The 14,357-nt window shown below is 43.4% G+C and overlaps 1 pseudogene; it reads right to left on the bottom strand.

Annotated features, from left to right (window-relative positions):
* Nucleotides 1-2,011: 2,011 nt before the first annotated feature.
* LOC103672040 lies at nucleotides 2,012-3,650 on the bottom strand (annotated as a pseudogene).
* Nucleotides 3,651-14,357: the final 10,707 nt, after the last annotated feature.

The following is a 14,357-nucleotide window of genomic DNA, read 5'->3' as shown; positions in this document are numbered from 1 at the left end:
CAAGGTGTCTCTCTCTTCACTAAGCTCCTGGTCTCTTTGAGAACAAGGACGGACCCTCATTCATTTCTACATTAATGGGCACCTAAGTCACTAAGTGGGTGTTAGTTCCCTTCCGTTCTAACTTTCTTCTCTTTCTGTAGTCCTCACCTGTCCCAAACCTTTGCCATCCCTATCATCCTACCTTTATCAAGTGTGAGGTTCCTCAAACCTCATCCTGTTATCGCCAATCTAAAAAGTTACCTACAATTAAACCAGTGGTTCTCAACCTTGACTGCACATTTTAATCACCTGGGAAGCTCTGAAAACATACCAATGCCCAGGACCCATCCCAGGGTAATTAAACCAGAAATTTCCAAGGTGCACCCAACTATTGGCATTTTTTGAAAAGTTATCTCAGTGATTCTAACGTGAGAACCACTAAATCAAACTCTTTCTGATTCCCTTCCTCCTTCCTCACCAGGATAAATGCCCCACGTCCCTAGCCAAGGACTGCCTCCCCCGGTTTGCCTTAGATACTGTCCTTTCCTGCGTCCAGCTGTTTCCCCCAGTCTCTCCCGCGTCTAACTTGGGCCTCCTGGCTCATCCCTGCCTAGCTGGCAGAACAACGTGAAATAGGCCCCTCCACTCGCAGACTCCCTTTGCTGCAGCCCTCCCTCTCCCCTCCTTCGTCCAGCCCTCTTGCAAGAGTAGATTCCTCATCACCCTCCTCCCTCCTCCCTTCACACCCTGGCTTCCTGCATCTCACCCACCCTCTCCATCTCTCCTCCTCCTGACTGCTGACACTGATATTTCCCAGGACCCAGCCTTTGGCCCCTGTACGCCTCACCTTACAGGCTCCCCCAAAGTACCGTCATTCTCTCTCGTGCCTTCCATCAGCGCTTACTTATCCATGCGCCTAAATCCAGACCCCTCTTCTGCGCATCAGACTCATATTTCCAGCACCCTGCTGGACATTTTAACTTGCCTCTTCTTTGGGTGTAAGAGGTTTAAAGGGAGCACATTATCTTCCCTCCACCCCTCACCCTCCTTGCTTATTCAGACCTTTCTCACTTCCAAACTTGGATGGTTCACTTCCAACGTATCTTCCCCTCCACGGCCAGTGTGCTTTTTCCAAGAAACAAAAATCAGACAATCACTCCCTTGCCTAAAACAACCCAATGGTTCCCCACTGTCTACAGGATGAAGTCAAGACTTCTTGGCACTCTGTACCTGACTCACTCTCCCCTCCAGTCCTCTCTCCTGTTACTTCCTGTGCATTCAAAGCCCAAGTGTTCAACATGCATACATTCCAACTATCCTCATGTATGGGGATATGCCAAACTATGCCAAGTCGGGACTCTGTTACTGCCTCCCTCTACCTTCATATGGTGTTTCCTGTGCCTGAAATGTCATCCCCCTCCTTCTCCACTCAGAAGATTCTGTTCATCCCTCAAGACTCAGCTGTGGTCCCCTCTTTGAGGCCTTTCCCAAGCCAAGTTAGATGCCCCTCCCCCAGAGGAGCTCCGCATTCTATGACATTGTATGGTGATTTCTTATTTACATATCTGTCTGCCCAGCTGGTCTGTGAGTTTCTGAAGTGGGAGAAACAGTGCCTTATTTATTTTCTAAATGCAGAGCTTAGCTCAGTGAACGGCACACAACAGTAAATGTTTGCCTAGTGGAACAGAACAGAGGAGAAGAGCCTGAGAGGAAATAAACTGTGGAATATTTGATGTTAAAAGAATCTACTTGTAAGTAATAAAACAATAACATTTTGAGACTGGAAGAGATCGTTCTCTGTTTTACGGATGAGGAAAAGGTGCAGAGCGGGCAACACATTGCCTCTAAATCGTACAGCAAATCACTGGCAGCGTCAGAGCTGCAGCCTAGGTCTCCTGTTTTTTAGTTTTATTTTTTGTTTTTTTTTTTAAGAAGGAAAGAGAGGGATGGGGAAGGGCAGAAGGAGAAAGAGACTCTTAGGCAGGCTCCACACCCAGCACAGAGCCCAATGCAGGGCTTGAGCTCACGATCCCGAGATGATGACCTGAGCCAGAGTCAAGAGTTGGACCCTTAACCGACTGAGCCACCCAGGCGCCCTAGGTCTCCCTACTTCTTGTTCAGTAGTCTGTCAACTGCACTATATGAACTGAGCATTAGTTGTTTCATTTGAAATAAAGATACAAGGCAGTCACTCTTAGCTTTTTGTGGACCATTGCTGTCCTTGAGGCTTTAATGAAAGCTCCAGGTTTCCCCCAGAAAAAACACACATAGAATGGCACATCCGTTTTCAGGGGTACAGGGAGTTAGTGCCTGTGTGAAAGATGGTGTGAAGGAAGAAGAATCTAGAAATGGAGAGACCAGAGAGAAGGCTAATGCAGTAGTTGAGGGGAGAGAGAGAGAGAGAAAGAGAGAGAGCACAAGAAGGAGAGCAGGCAAGTTCAAATTCAAGAGGTGACCTCTGGGTGGGATGGATAGGGTTGAGGAACAAAGAGGCGTTTGAGATGACTCAGAGGCTCCTGGTATAGATATTAAGGAAACTGGTGATGTCGCACATCAAATTATGGGCTACTGAGAGAGAGCAGGTTTGAAGGCAGATGATGTGGTTGATTTGACAGGTGTCTTAGATATCTGCAGGCCATCAGGGTGGGGACGTCCAGGGGAAGCTGGCAACAGCACAAGTACCTTCCACATCTCCCCTGCCACTCTTCCTCTGGCCATCTGGATAATCCATTTTCTCCTGAACCAAACACATCTTTTCCAGTCTCCATCCCCCTTGCTCATCCCACTCCCTCAACATGGTGTGCCTTCCATCCACCATCACCCTGATCCACAATACTTCAAGGTCCAGTTTAAACGACGTCTTCTCTATTTTTTTTTTTTTTTACAGAGAAGGTAGTCAGTTTAATAACATAAAACAAAACAAAACAGAAGAAGAAAATCGCCCTGAAGCCCCTCTTACTGGTCAAGGTATTAATTCCACCACCAGCTTCTTGCCCAATCATCTGGCTCTTTTACACAGACACAGTCTTACACTTTTCCAATGAGTGTTTATTATTACTTAAGCCATGATTCAGGATCCCTGGGTGGGGATCACCATACACCCAGGTCCCCCTTCACCACCCTGGGAGAAGCATGGAGGATAGAGGGGAGGTGGGTGGAGCCAGTTCAGATCTTCCCAGGAAATGTGCCTTCTGCCCAGCAGTTGTCTCAGGCTGATACCCAGGATATGGGGCAGAGGGACTTGAACACATGCCGGTACCATTGGCACATGGAGACATCACCCCCCTTTAGCGTTATTGCCTTCTCACAGCAGTGGAAGTCCAGGGAGTTCTGCCAGCAGTTGCTAGTCTAGTTCTGGTTGGGGAAGCGGCTGTCAAAAGGGGGCAGTCTGGTAGTTCTTGATTTTGGTCTTGATGTCTTCTGACGTGGTGCCCATTCTAAAGACACCCCTGCGGCACCTCGCAGCTCAATGTGACCCTCAGCAAAGACGCCAGAGTCAGACCAGGAGCAGAATTAAGACCTGATATTATCTCTATTAAGCCACTTCTGACACTACCAGTTTGATCTGTAAAATCCCAAATCTTTCTCTGAACCTCTCTTACCATATTTTCTATTTTGAATTTCAGTTATTTACATTACTGAGGAAAAGGCAGAAAAGAAGAAAAAAGAAATAAAGGACAGATAGTACAAATAGATAACAAATAGCAAGATGGAAAAATTTAAACCCATTTATGTCAATAATCACATTAAATGTAAATGATCTAAGCTCACCAATTAAAGGAGCCTGGATGGCTCAGTTGGTTAAGCATCAGCCTTTGGCTCAGGTCATGATCCCAGGGTCCTGGGATCAAGCCTCACATTGGGCTCCCTGCTCAGCAGGCAGTCTGCTTCTCCCTCTGCCTCTCCCCCTGGCTTGTGCTCTCTCACTCACTCACTTACTCTCTCAAATAAACAAATAAAACTTTAAAAAAAATAAACACACCAATTAAAAGACAGAGCTTGTTAGATTGGATTGCAAAGGCAATATCTAACTATGTAGTGCCTACAAGAAATCCCTTTCGCTATATGAAGACATGAATAAATTAAAGGTAAAAGGATGGGAAAATATATACCATGCTACCACTAATCAAAATAAAGTTGGAATGTCCATATTAAAACTAGATAGAGTAGATTTCAGGGCAAAGAGTATTACTAGGAATAAATAGGGTCATTTCATAATGATAAACAGGTCAATTCATCAAGAAGACATAATAATTTGAGGGGCACCTGGCTGGCTGAGTTGGTAGAGCATGGAACTCTTGTTGTACGTTCAAGCCCCACATTGCATGTAGAGCCTGCTTTAAAATAAAATCTTAAAAAAAAAAAAAGAAGACATAACAAATTTTAGGCACTTATGTACTTAATAACAGCTTCAAAGTACCTGAAGCAAAAACTGATAGAACTGTAAGGAGAAATGGATGAATATGTGATTATAATCAGAAATGACAATACTTACGTCTCAATAATTGGTAGGACAAGTGAACAGAAAATCAGTAAAGATATTAAAGGACTTGACCAACACTATCAATTAACTTGACCTAACTGACATTTACGGAACATTCCACTCAATAACAGCAGGATACACACTCTTTTCAAGTGTGCGTGGAACATTTACCAACATAGACCATATCTTAGGCCATAAAAGAAGTCTTGGTAAATTTAAAAGGAATGAGATCGGGGTCCCTGGCAGGCTTGTTGGTAGAGCGTGTAACTCTTCATCTCAGAGTTATGAGTTTGAGACCCCTGTTGGATGTAGAGATTACTCTAAAAGAAAATCTTTAAAAATAAACAAACAAACAAACAAATAAATAAATAAAATGAGATCATACAAAATATATTCTCTGACCACAGTGGTATTAAATTATATGTCAATAATAGAAGGATATTTGGAAAATCACCGAATACTTGGAAACTAAACAACACGGTTCTAAATAGTTCATGGGTAAAAGAAGAAATCAAAGAGAAAATTTTAATTTTTGAACTGAATGAAAATTAAGAACCAAAAGCTGGTTCTGTGAGAAGTTAGGAAAAATAGATAAATCTAGCCAGACTTATCAGACAAACAAGAAAAAACCCACAAATGATTAATATCAGGAATGAAAGAGACACCACCACTACAGATTCTAAAGATATTAAAGGATAATAGGAGAATTTATGCAAAACATTTCACAGCTTAGTTGAATGTAGACGTCCCTTGAAAATAATAAAATATCAAACTCATTCAAGAAGAAATAGATCACCTCAATTACCCTATAGCTATTAAGCAGATTGAATTGTAGTTAATAACCTTCCCACAAAGGGGCACCTGGGTGGCTCAGTCCATTAAGCATCTGCCTCGGCTCTTGTCATGATCTCAGGGTCCTGGGATCAAGCCCTATACTGGGCTCCCTGCTCAGTGGAGAATCTGTTTCTCCCTCTCACTCTGCCTCTCCAATCCCCCTGCTTGTGCTCTCTCACTCATGCTCTCTCAAATAAATAAATAAAATCTTTTAAAAAAACAAAACAAAAGAAACAAACACCTTCCCGCAAAGGAAACACCAGACCTAAATAGCTTTACTGGCGAATTCTACCAAATGTTTAAGAAGAAAGAAAGAAAGAAAGAAAGAAAGAAAGAAAGAAAGAAAGAAAGAAAGAGAACCAATTTCACACAAACTCTTTCAGAGAATTGAAGCATAGGAAATATGTCTTAATTCATTATACAAAGCCAACGTTACTCTAACACCAGAATGAGACAAAAACATTACAAGAAAACTTTAGACCGATGTCGCATTTGAACACAGATGCAAAAGTCCTTAACAACATTTTAGTAAATCAAATCCAACATTATATATAAAAAGGAGAGTACATCATGACCAAAAATGCAAGGTGGGGGAAACATCTGAAACATTGAAAACATTTCTAACAATTAAAAAAGAAAAAACAAAAAGAAAAGACAAGAAAACATATGATTATCTTAACATCTATCAAAAACACATTTGATAAAAATCCAATATAAATTTCTGTTTAGATAAAACCTCCCAACAGGGGTGCCTGGGTGGTTCAGTCGTTAAGCATCTGCCTTCGGCTCAGGTCATGATCCCAGGGTCCTGGGATCAAGCTCCACATCTGGCTCCCTGCTCAGTGGGAAGCCTGCTTCTCCCTCTCCCACTCCCCCTGCTGGTGTTCCCTCTCTCGCTGTGTCTCTCTCTGTCCAATAAATAAATAAAATCTTAACAACAACAAAAAAAACTCTCAACAAATTTAGAATAGAAGGAAACTTCCTCAACCAGATAAAAGCATTTACACACACACACACACGCACACACACACACACACACACACACAACTACAATAAGATCATATAAAAAAACATCATAGTAAGAGATTGAATACTTTCTCCTAAGATCAGGAACAAGGCAAGGATATCTGCTCTCACCGCTGTTCTTCAGCATTATACTGGGGGCTTTGGCCAGTGCAATAAGACAAGAAAGATAAATAATGGCATCCAGATTGGAAAGGAAGAAGTAAAATTGTTTTTTACTCTATTATTTTTTAAGATTTTATATATTTATTTGACAGAGAGCAGGACAGAGAGTGAGAGAAAGCACAAGCAGGGGGAGCAGCAGAGGGAGAGGAGAAGCAGGCTCCCCACCGAGCAGGAGCCTGACGTGGGGTTCAATCCCAGGATCTGGGATCATGACCTGAGCCAAAGGCAGACGCTTAACTGACTGAGCCAGCCAGGTACCATGAAGTAAAATTGTTTTCATTCAGAGATGACATAATCATCTACACAGAAAATTCAATGGAGGGGCGCCTGGGTGGCACAGTGGTTGAGCGTCTGCCTTCGGCTCAGGGCATGATCCCGGCGTGATGGGATCGAGCCCCACATCAGGCTCCTCTGCTATGAGCCTGCGTCTTCCTCTCCCACTCCCCCTGCTTGTGTTCCCTCTCTCGCTGGCTGTCTCTATCTCTGTCGAATAAGTAAATAAAATCTTTAAAAAAAAAAAAAGAAAATTCAATGGAATCTACAAAAGAGTTACTAGATCTAATAGCTGCGTTCGGCGAGTTTTCCGGTTATAAGATCACGATGCAGAAATCAGCTGTGTTCCTACCTACTAGTTGCATTAGTTTCCCTTGGCTGCCATAACTAAGTCTCACAAGTTGGGATGGCTTAAAAGAGCAGAAATTTATTCTCCTACAGTTCTGGATGCTAGAAGTCTGATACCAACATATTGGTAGGGACATGCTCTCACTGAAGGATCTAGGGGAGAAGCCCTCTTTGCCTCTTTTAGCTTCTGGTGTCTTCCGGCAATCTATGTGTTCCTTGGCTTGTAAATGCATCACCGGTTTCTACCTCCATTGTCACATGGCTGTCTTTTCCCTGTGGGGTTTTATGTCGTTTTTCCTCTCTGCATGTCTGGGTCCAAGTTTCTTTCTTATAAGGACACCAATCATATTGGACTGAGGGCCCACCCTACTGCAGTATGACCTCACCTTGACTCTGATTGTATCTGCAAAGACCCTACTTCCAAATAAGATTACATTCACAGGTACCACAGATTAGAACTTCAATATGTCTCTTGGGGGCACGCAATTTAACCCGAAACACTAGCAATGAACACTCAAAAGTTAAATTTTAAAATATTATTGATTATAGCATCAAAAAACCCATAAAATACTTAGGAATAAATCTGACAAAAGATGTGCACTGAAAATTACAAAACATTGCTCAGATAAATGAAAAAAGACCTAAATAAGGGCACCTGGGTGGCTCAGTCAGTTGAGCACTGGCCTCTTGATTTAGGCTCAGGTCATGATATCAGGGTTGTGAGACTGAGCCCTGCCTCTGGGTCTGTGCTGAGCAGAGAATCTGGTAGGGATTCTCTCTCACCCTCTCCCTCTGCCCCTCCCCACCCCTGCTTGTGCTCTCTCAAAAAAAAAAATAAATTTTTTTTTAAAGAAAAAGACCTAAATAAATGGAAGATATATATTGCCCATGGATTGGAAGACTCAATATTCGATTCCCCCAATTGATCTAAACATTTAATGTAGTCCCAAACAAAATCACAGCAACGTTTATTGAAATTAACAATCTGATTCTAAGTGTCATATGGAAATGCAAAAGGCCTAGAGCAGCCAAAACAACTTCGAAAAAGAAGAATACAGCTGAAAGACTTGTATAAATTCAAGATTTACTTTAAAGGTACAGTAAATAAGATAGTATAGTATAGGCATAAAAAAAGACAAATAGATCAGTGGAATAGAATAGAGAGTTCATAAATACATCCACATACATATGGTCAATTAATTTTTGACAAATATACAAAAACAATGCAGTAGAAAAGGGATAGTCTTTTCAATATAGAATAGTTGGATAACTACATGCCAAAAAAATAAAATAAAATAAAATAAAATAAAATAAAATAAAATAAAATAAGGAGGAGAAAGAGGAGGAGGAGAACATCAATCCATATCTGGCATCATACCCAAAAATTAACTCAAAATTGATCACAAAATTAAATGTAAAACATAACTTCCAGAAGAAAACATAGGAGAAAATCTTTGCAACTTTCAGCTAGGCAAAGATTTCTCAGACATGACACTAAAGGCATGATACAGAAAAGATCATTAATTTTAAAAATGAAAGTCAGTTATATTACCAGCAAAAAAAAAAAAATGGGTTTATTCAATAACAGAGAATTGAAATTCCCAGGACATGCAAACCATGGCAAAATCATAGACAAGCCCAACAAAGAAGAGGAATGTTATTTTATGGAGATGAAGGAAGTTGAGGGGCGCCTGGTGGCTCAGATGGTTGAGTGTCTGCTCAGGTCATGATCTCAGGGTCCTGGGATGGAGCTCCGTGTCCCCACGTCAGTCTCAGCTCCCTAACAGAGCTTCTCCCACTCTCTCTGCCCCTCCCCTCATGCTCGCTCTCTCTCTCTCTCTCTCTGTCTCAAATGAATAAATAAAATGTTTTTTAAAAAAAGAGAAGAAGAAGATTGGGAGAGGTTGCTTTGAATCAAAGTCTATGGAAGGAAAGCAAGAGTTGAGGGTGATGAGGGACACACATTGGCTGAGTTGCTGGGGTGGCTGATTTCTGATAGAAGATGCAACATAGGTCTTTTCCTGTTGGGACCTGTCATTGATCATTCTTTCCCATTGATGATTCTTCTGCTGGTATCTGTAATTGACAACTCTTCTGGTATTTGACGTTGAGTGGTATGGCTCCCCCTTCTAGCTTCTGGATTCCACTTTAATAAAGTTTCCCTCTATTAATTTTCACAAAATATAAAATGATAAATTTGACTTTACCAAAATTGAGAACTTCTGTTTTCAAAAGACACATTCAAGAAGTGAAAAGACAAGTTACAGACTGGGGGAAATATTTGCATATTGCATATTTGATAAAGAACTTGTATTAGATTATGTAAAGAACTCTCAAAACTAAAAAAAAAAGAAAAGAAAGAAAAGGAAATAATATATAGCTATATTGCAAATGAAAGAAAACTGCTCCTTCAATAAAGAAAAGACAGACTGTTCAATAAATGGTATTAGGACAAGCAGGTAACTATTTGGAAAAAGTGAACTTGGATTCCTACCTCATTTAAGGTAAACACCACCAACACCAAAGCAATGATAATATAAGTGTTAGAACAGAGGGTGAAAGAAGATTCCTAAGCGCAGTAAGCATTGCTAAGAGTCATTCAAAATAGGGTAAGGAAGATCCTGAGAAAACAGGGCCTGTCGCTGCTCCTGTTTTGATTCTTGGAGCAGCAGAAACTCTCGATTTTGGTCAATTGCAACTCGTCATTTGCACCTGGACCTCCTCCTGGAGCACATCCCTCTGCTTCGGACTGAGATGGAGAAGAAAAAAAGAAAAGGAAAAGACACAGAATGAGATGTTATTTCACGTGATTGTCCTGAAATGTAAAGCACACAAAATAATATAGTGTATTTATCGGGGATGCATGTATGTGTTGATATAGGAGCGAAAGGAGAGTGAAATGACTGAATAAGGAGTGCGTGCCTGTGGCGGGGGGCAAGGAGACCGGGAGCAGGGACGGGAAAAGAGGAGGCAGCAAAAAGGGAGGTGTAGACCAACTATTTACTGGGCCACACACAGGGATTTAATTGATCGTACCAGCTAAACAAAAGCACAAAAGCGTTGTTTTACTTAAAATACATTGTATTTTTTAAAGAAAAAATGTAGCATAGAATGAAGAAAACGAATTACGCAGGTTTTTTTCAAGAGGCCAAGGATATGAACAGGCGGTTCACAGAAGAAATACAAGCATCTAATAACCATGTAAAACTATCATCAATCTCAAATAAAGAAAACCTTAATTAAGAAAAATTCGAAGGGTGGGGCGCCCGGGTGGCACAGCGGTTAAGCGTCTGCCTTCGGCTCAGGGCGTGATCCCGGCGTTATGGGATCGAGCCCCACATCAGGCTCCTCTGCTAGGAGCCTGCTTCTTCCTCTCCCACTCCCCCTGCTTGTGTTCCCTCTCTCGCTGGCTGTCTCTATCTCTGTCGAATAAATAAATAAAATCTTAAAAAAAAAAAAAAAAGAAAAATTCGAAGGGCACCTGGGTGCCTCCATCAGTTAAGCATCTGCCTTTGGCTCAGGTCATGATCCCGGGGTCCTGGGATCCAGCCGCCCCCCCCCCCCCCCCCGCATTGGGCTCCTTGCTCAGCGGGGAGTCTTCTTCTCCCTCTGCCTGCTGCTCCCCCTGCATGTGTTCTCTCTCTCTCTCTGTCAAATAAATAAAATCTTTTAAAAAAAATTAAAGGTATATTCTCTTTAATCCAGCAGTTCCGTTACTAAGAATCTACCCTCCAAAAATGCTCACATACGTGCACAAATAAATACGCACAGAACAGTGAGGTACACGGCAGCATTATTCCCAACAAAAGATTGGAATTAACCTAAATGTCCATCTGCAGGAGGACGGTTGTATGAATTATAATACGTATGTCCTATGGAGAAGTTTAAAAAGTGAAGTTAGTCTATATGCACAGATATAAAAAGGTGTTTATACTATATCATTAAAGAAAAAGTAAGTAGCAATACAAATTAAGTTAAACAAAGTCTGATGGGAAATGCACAACATAATTTTAAATGCATGCATTTATACATTTATATATATTGGCAACGTGTAAAGTCTGAAAGGATACAGACTAAATGGTTAATACGAATTACTTTCGGGGAGGGATGTGCAATTCATACCTACACAATTAGTATGTAGGGGTCATACATCTGCTTTTTTTTTTTTTTTTTTAAGTAGGCTCCACACACAGCATGGAGCCCAATGCTGGGCTTGAACTCACGACCCTGAGATCAACACTGAGCTGAGTTGGATGTTTAACTGACTGAACCACCCAGGGGCTCCTTAATTCTATGCAATTTAGCGTCATTTGAAGGTGTTACGATAGGCGTATCTTACTTTGGTACTTTTTGTTTTTTGTTTTTTGTTTTTTTAAAGATTTTATTTATTTATGTGACAGAGAGACAGCCAGTGAGAGAGGGAACACAGCAGGCTAGTGAGAGAGGAAGAAGCAGGCTCCCAGCAGAGGAGCCCGATGTGGGACTCGATCCCGGAAAGCCAGGATCACGCCCTGAGCCCAAGGCAGATGCTTTAACGACTGCGCTACCCAGGCGCCCCTACTTTGGTACTTTTTGAAACACTTTTTTGAAATAAGAAATCTGGGGTGCCTGGGTGGCTCGGTCGGTTGAGCATCTGCCTTTGGCTCAGGCCATGATCCTGAGGTCCTGGGATCGAGTCCCGCTTGTGGCTTCTTGCTCAGTGGGGAGTCTGTTTCTCCCTCTCCTGCTTCCCCCGCTTGTGCTCTCTCTCTCTCTGTCAAATAAATACTTAAGGTCTTTTTTAAAAAATAAATAAAATTTAAAAAATAAATAAAATGAGAAATCCGGGTCTCTCTCTCTCCCTCTCAAAATAAATAGATAGATGATAGATAGATAGATAGATAGATGATAGATAGATAGATAGATAGAGAGATAGATAGATAGATAAAATAAGAAATTCTATGGTTTCCAGTTAAGTGAAAAGATAAGACAAAGCTTCTGGAGCGAAATAACTTATGAGAACCCCATCGGAAATGTCAAATGGACTAGAATATATGAACAAATACATATTCTCAAGGTAAAATGGTAGCAGGTGGTGGGGCACCTGGCCGGCTCAGCCGGTAGAGCGTGCGACTCTTGATCTTTGGCTTGTGATTTCCAGCCCCATGTCGGGTGTAGAGATTACTTAAAAATAAAATCTTTAGGGGCGCCTGGGTGGCACAGCGGTTGAGCGTCTGCCTTCGGCTCAGGGCGTGATCCCGGCGTTATGGGATCGAGCCCCACATCAGGCTCCTCCGCTGGGAGCCTGCTTCTTCCTCTCCCACTCCCCCTGCTTGTGTTCCCTCTCTCGCTGGCTGTCTCTATCTCTGTCGAATAAATAAGTGAAATCTTTAAAAAAAATAAAAAATAAATAAAATCTTTAAAAAGATTTTTAAAAATAAAAAAATAAAATAAAATGGAAGGGGTGGATTGATCTCAGCAAATTGAAGAGGAAGGTAATAAAAGCAATAATTATCCTAATATAACCATCATTTATTGAACACTGTTATGCATTAACATTGGGGTAAGGCTGTAGCGGTGGGGTTGAATTCCTTGAAATCTCCGAGCATCTGTTTCCTCATCAGAGATAGTGCGGGAGGGACAGAAGCATGACAGCCAGGGCCACTGAATGAGGGGGGTGCCACTCATTCACGTGAGGAACACCCAGGGAAAAGTGGGGTTGAGGGAGGAGAGAAAGGGAGGCCTGTCTGGGGTATATGGAGTGGCAGATTTTCAGGAGACATCCTGGTAAAGAGGTCCAGCTGTTGGGCAAAAACCCAGAGAGCAACTTCCTTCCGGACCACACCACGGGAAGGCTCCCCCATGCGTTTGTCCCACTCTCCTCGGAATGCCCCTGCCACGGCCACCATGGCCCCCACAATTCCCTGCACGTCTCTCCTCCTCTGTGGTCTATTTTGGAAGGGAGCACCTCTGTCCAGCCAGGCTCCCACGCCAGACCCCTGGGGGCTCACCACTAGCCCGCTATGTTTAATCCATCACCCTGCCCTCCTGAATCTAGTTTAAATAGCTTTCCTCAGTCTGTCCTCTCTTCTCTATCCCCTCCCTCTGCCACTGCTTCAATGCAGACTCTTGTCTTCGCTTGCTGACCTTGCCTGTGACCTTGCCATAGCCTGCTGCAGCTGCTCCCGCACAGATCTGAGCCCTAGCTCGTCTCTCTCCGCAACTACTCTTACAGTGACGTGTCTACAATGTCCACCTGATGGTGTTTCTCTGCCCTATCAGGGAACAGCTACCGGTTTCCCTCTGCTACGTGGCCACATAGGAGCATGACGCTGGGACCTCGCCTGACCCACCCGTGCTTACCTCTCCAGGTCACTCTCCACCACCCTCCTGTCCCACTAGCCCCTTGCATTTTATGTCCCAACAAACCACACTGGTTAGAGGGCGCTCTTGCTCACGAAGCCTCCTTGGGCCTCCATGCCTTATACTTAGAGTGCTTTCTACCTGGAATATCCCGGCTTGGCAGGGTTCTCTGGGAAACGGATTCTTAGGCAGGAGAGCCCTCTTAGGTGTGCTCTTGGGAGCACCTGTCAGGTGTAAGAGAAGCTGGAGGGAGCAGAGCGGGGAGGGGAAATGCGATGGTCTGGCCATCACATGGCGGGGGAGGAGTTCTCAAGCAGAGCCGGCCCTTCTTGGCTGCCCCTGGACAGGGGCTCTGTAACCCCACCCACCAGTCCTTGCATGCAGACTGCCCTGGGGAGGGAGCACAACCTCACACACAGCAGCTGTCTTCCTCCAAAGGCAATTCCCAAAGAGCACTGGGCAGCGAGTCTCTGCTCCTGCAGCTGGGGGAGGGAGTGCCTCTGGCCGGAGAAGGAGGGGATTTGTGAAGCAGGTCTTGGCAGCCCATCACAGAACTGTGTGGACACACCTGGCAAACCCCTGTGGGTTTTCAAAAGCCAGCACGGATGTGACCTGCTCCCTCCCTCACCATCACCGCCTCCGAGTCCATCCGTCCCCTTGGCATGACTCAAGTCCTTGCATGTGCTTTTCACTCTCAGGAGACTGGTGTGTTCACACGTCTGTCTCCCCACACCCACTCCCAGTCGACAGCCTGGTATTTCAGAACCTAGAGCAGTGTCTGGCCCACACAGGCTATTCCATAAATGTACAGTGCATTGAGGAAAAGGGGACTGACACTGAAGGAGACAGCCAGAAGGGTACGAAAGGAGAAGGCTGGAGTTTCCGTGCTAATAAGGACAAAAGGGAGGTC

The sequence above is a fragment of the Ursus maritimus genome, unplaced genomic scaffold, assembly GCF_017311325.1.
Source record: "Ursus maritimus isolate PB19 unplaced genomic scaffold, ASM1731132v1 scaffold_2, whole genome shotgun sequence".
NCBI lineage: Eukaryota > Metazoa > Chordata > Mammalia > Carnivora > Ursidae > Ursus > Ursus maritimus.
The sequence above is the reverse complement of the archived record's forward strand: the minus strand, read 5'-3'. Positions and strand labels throughout refer to the sequence as shown.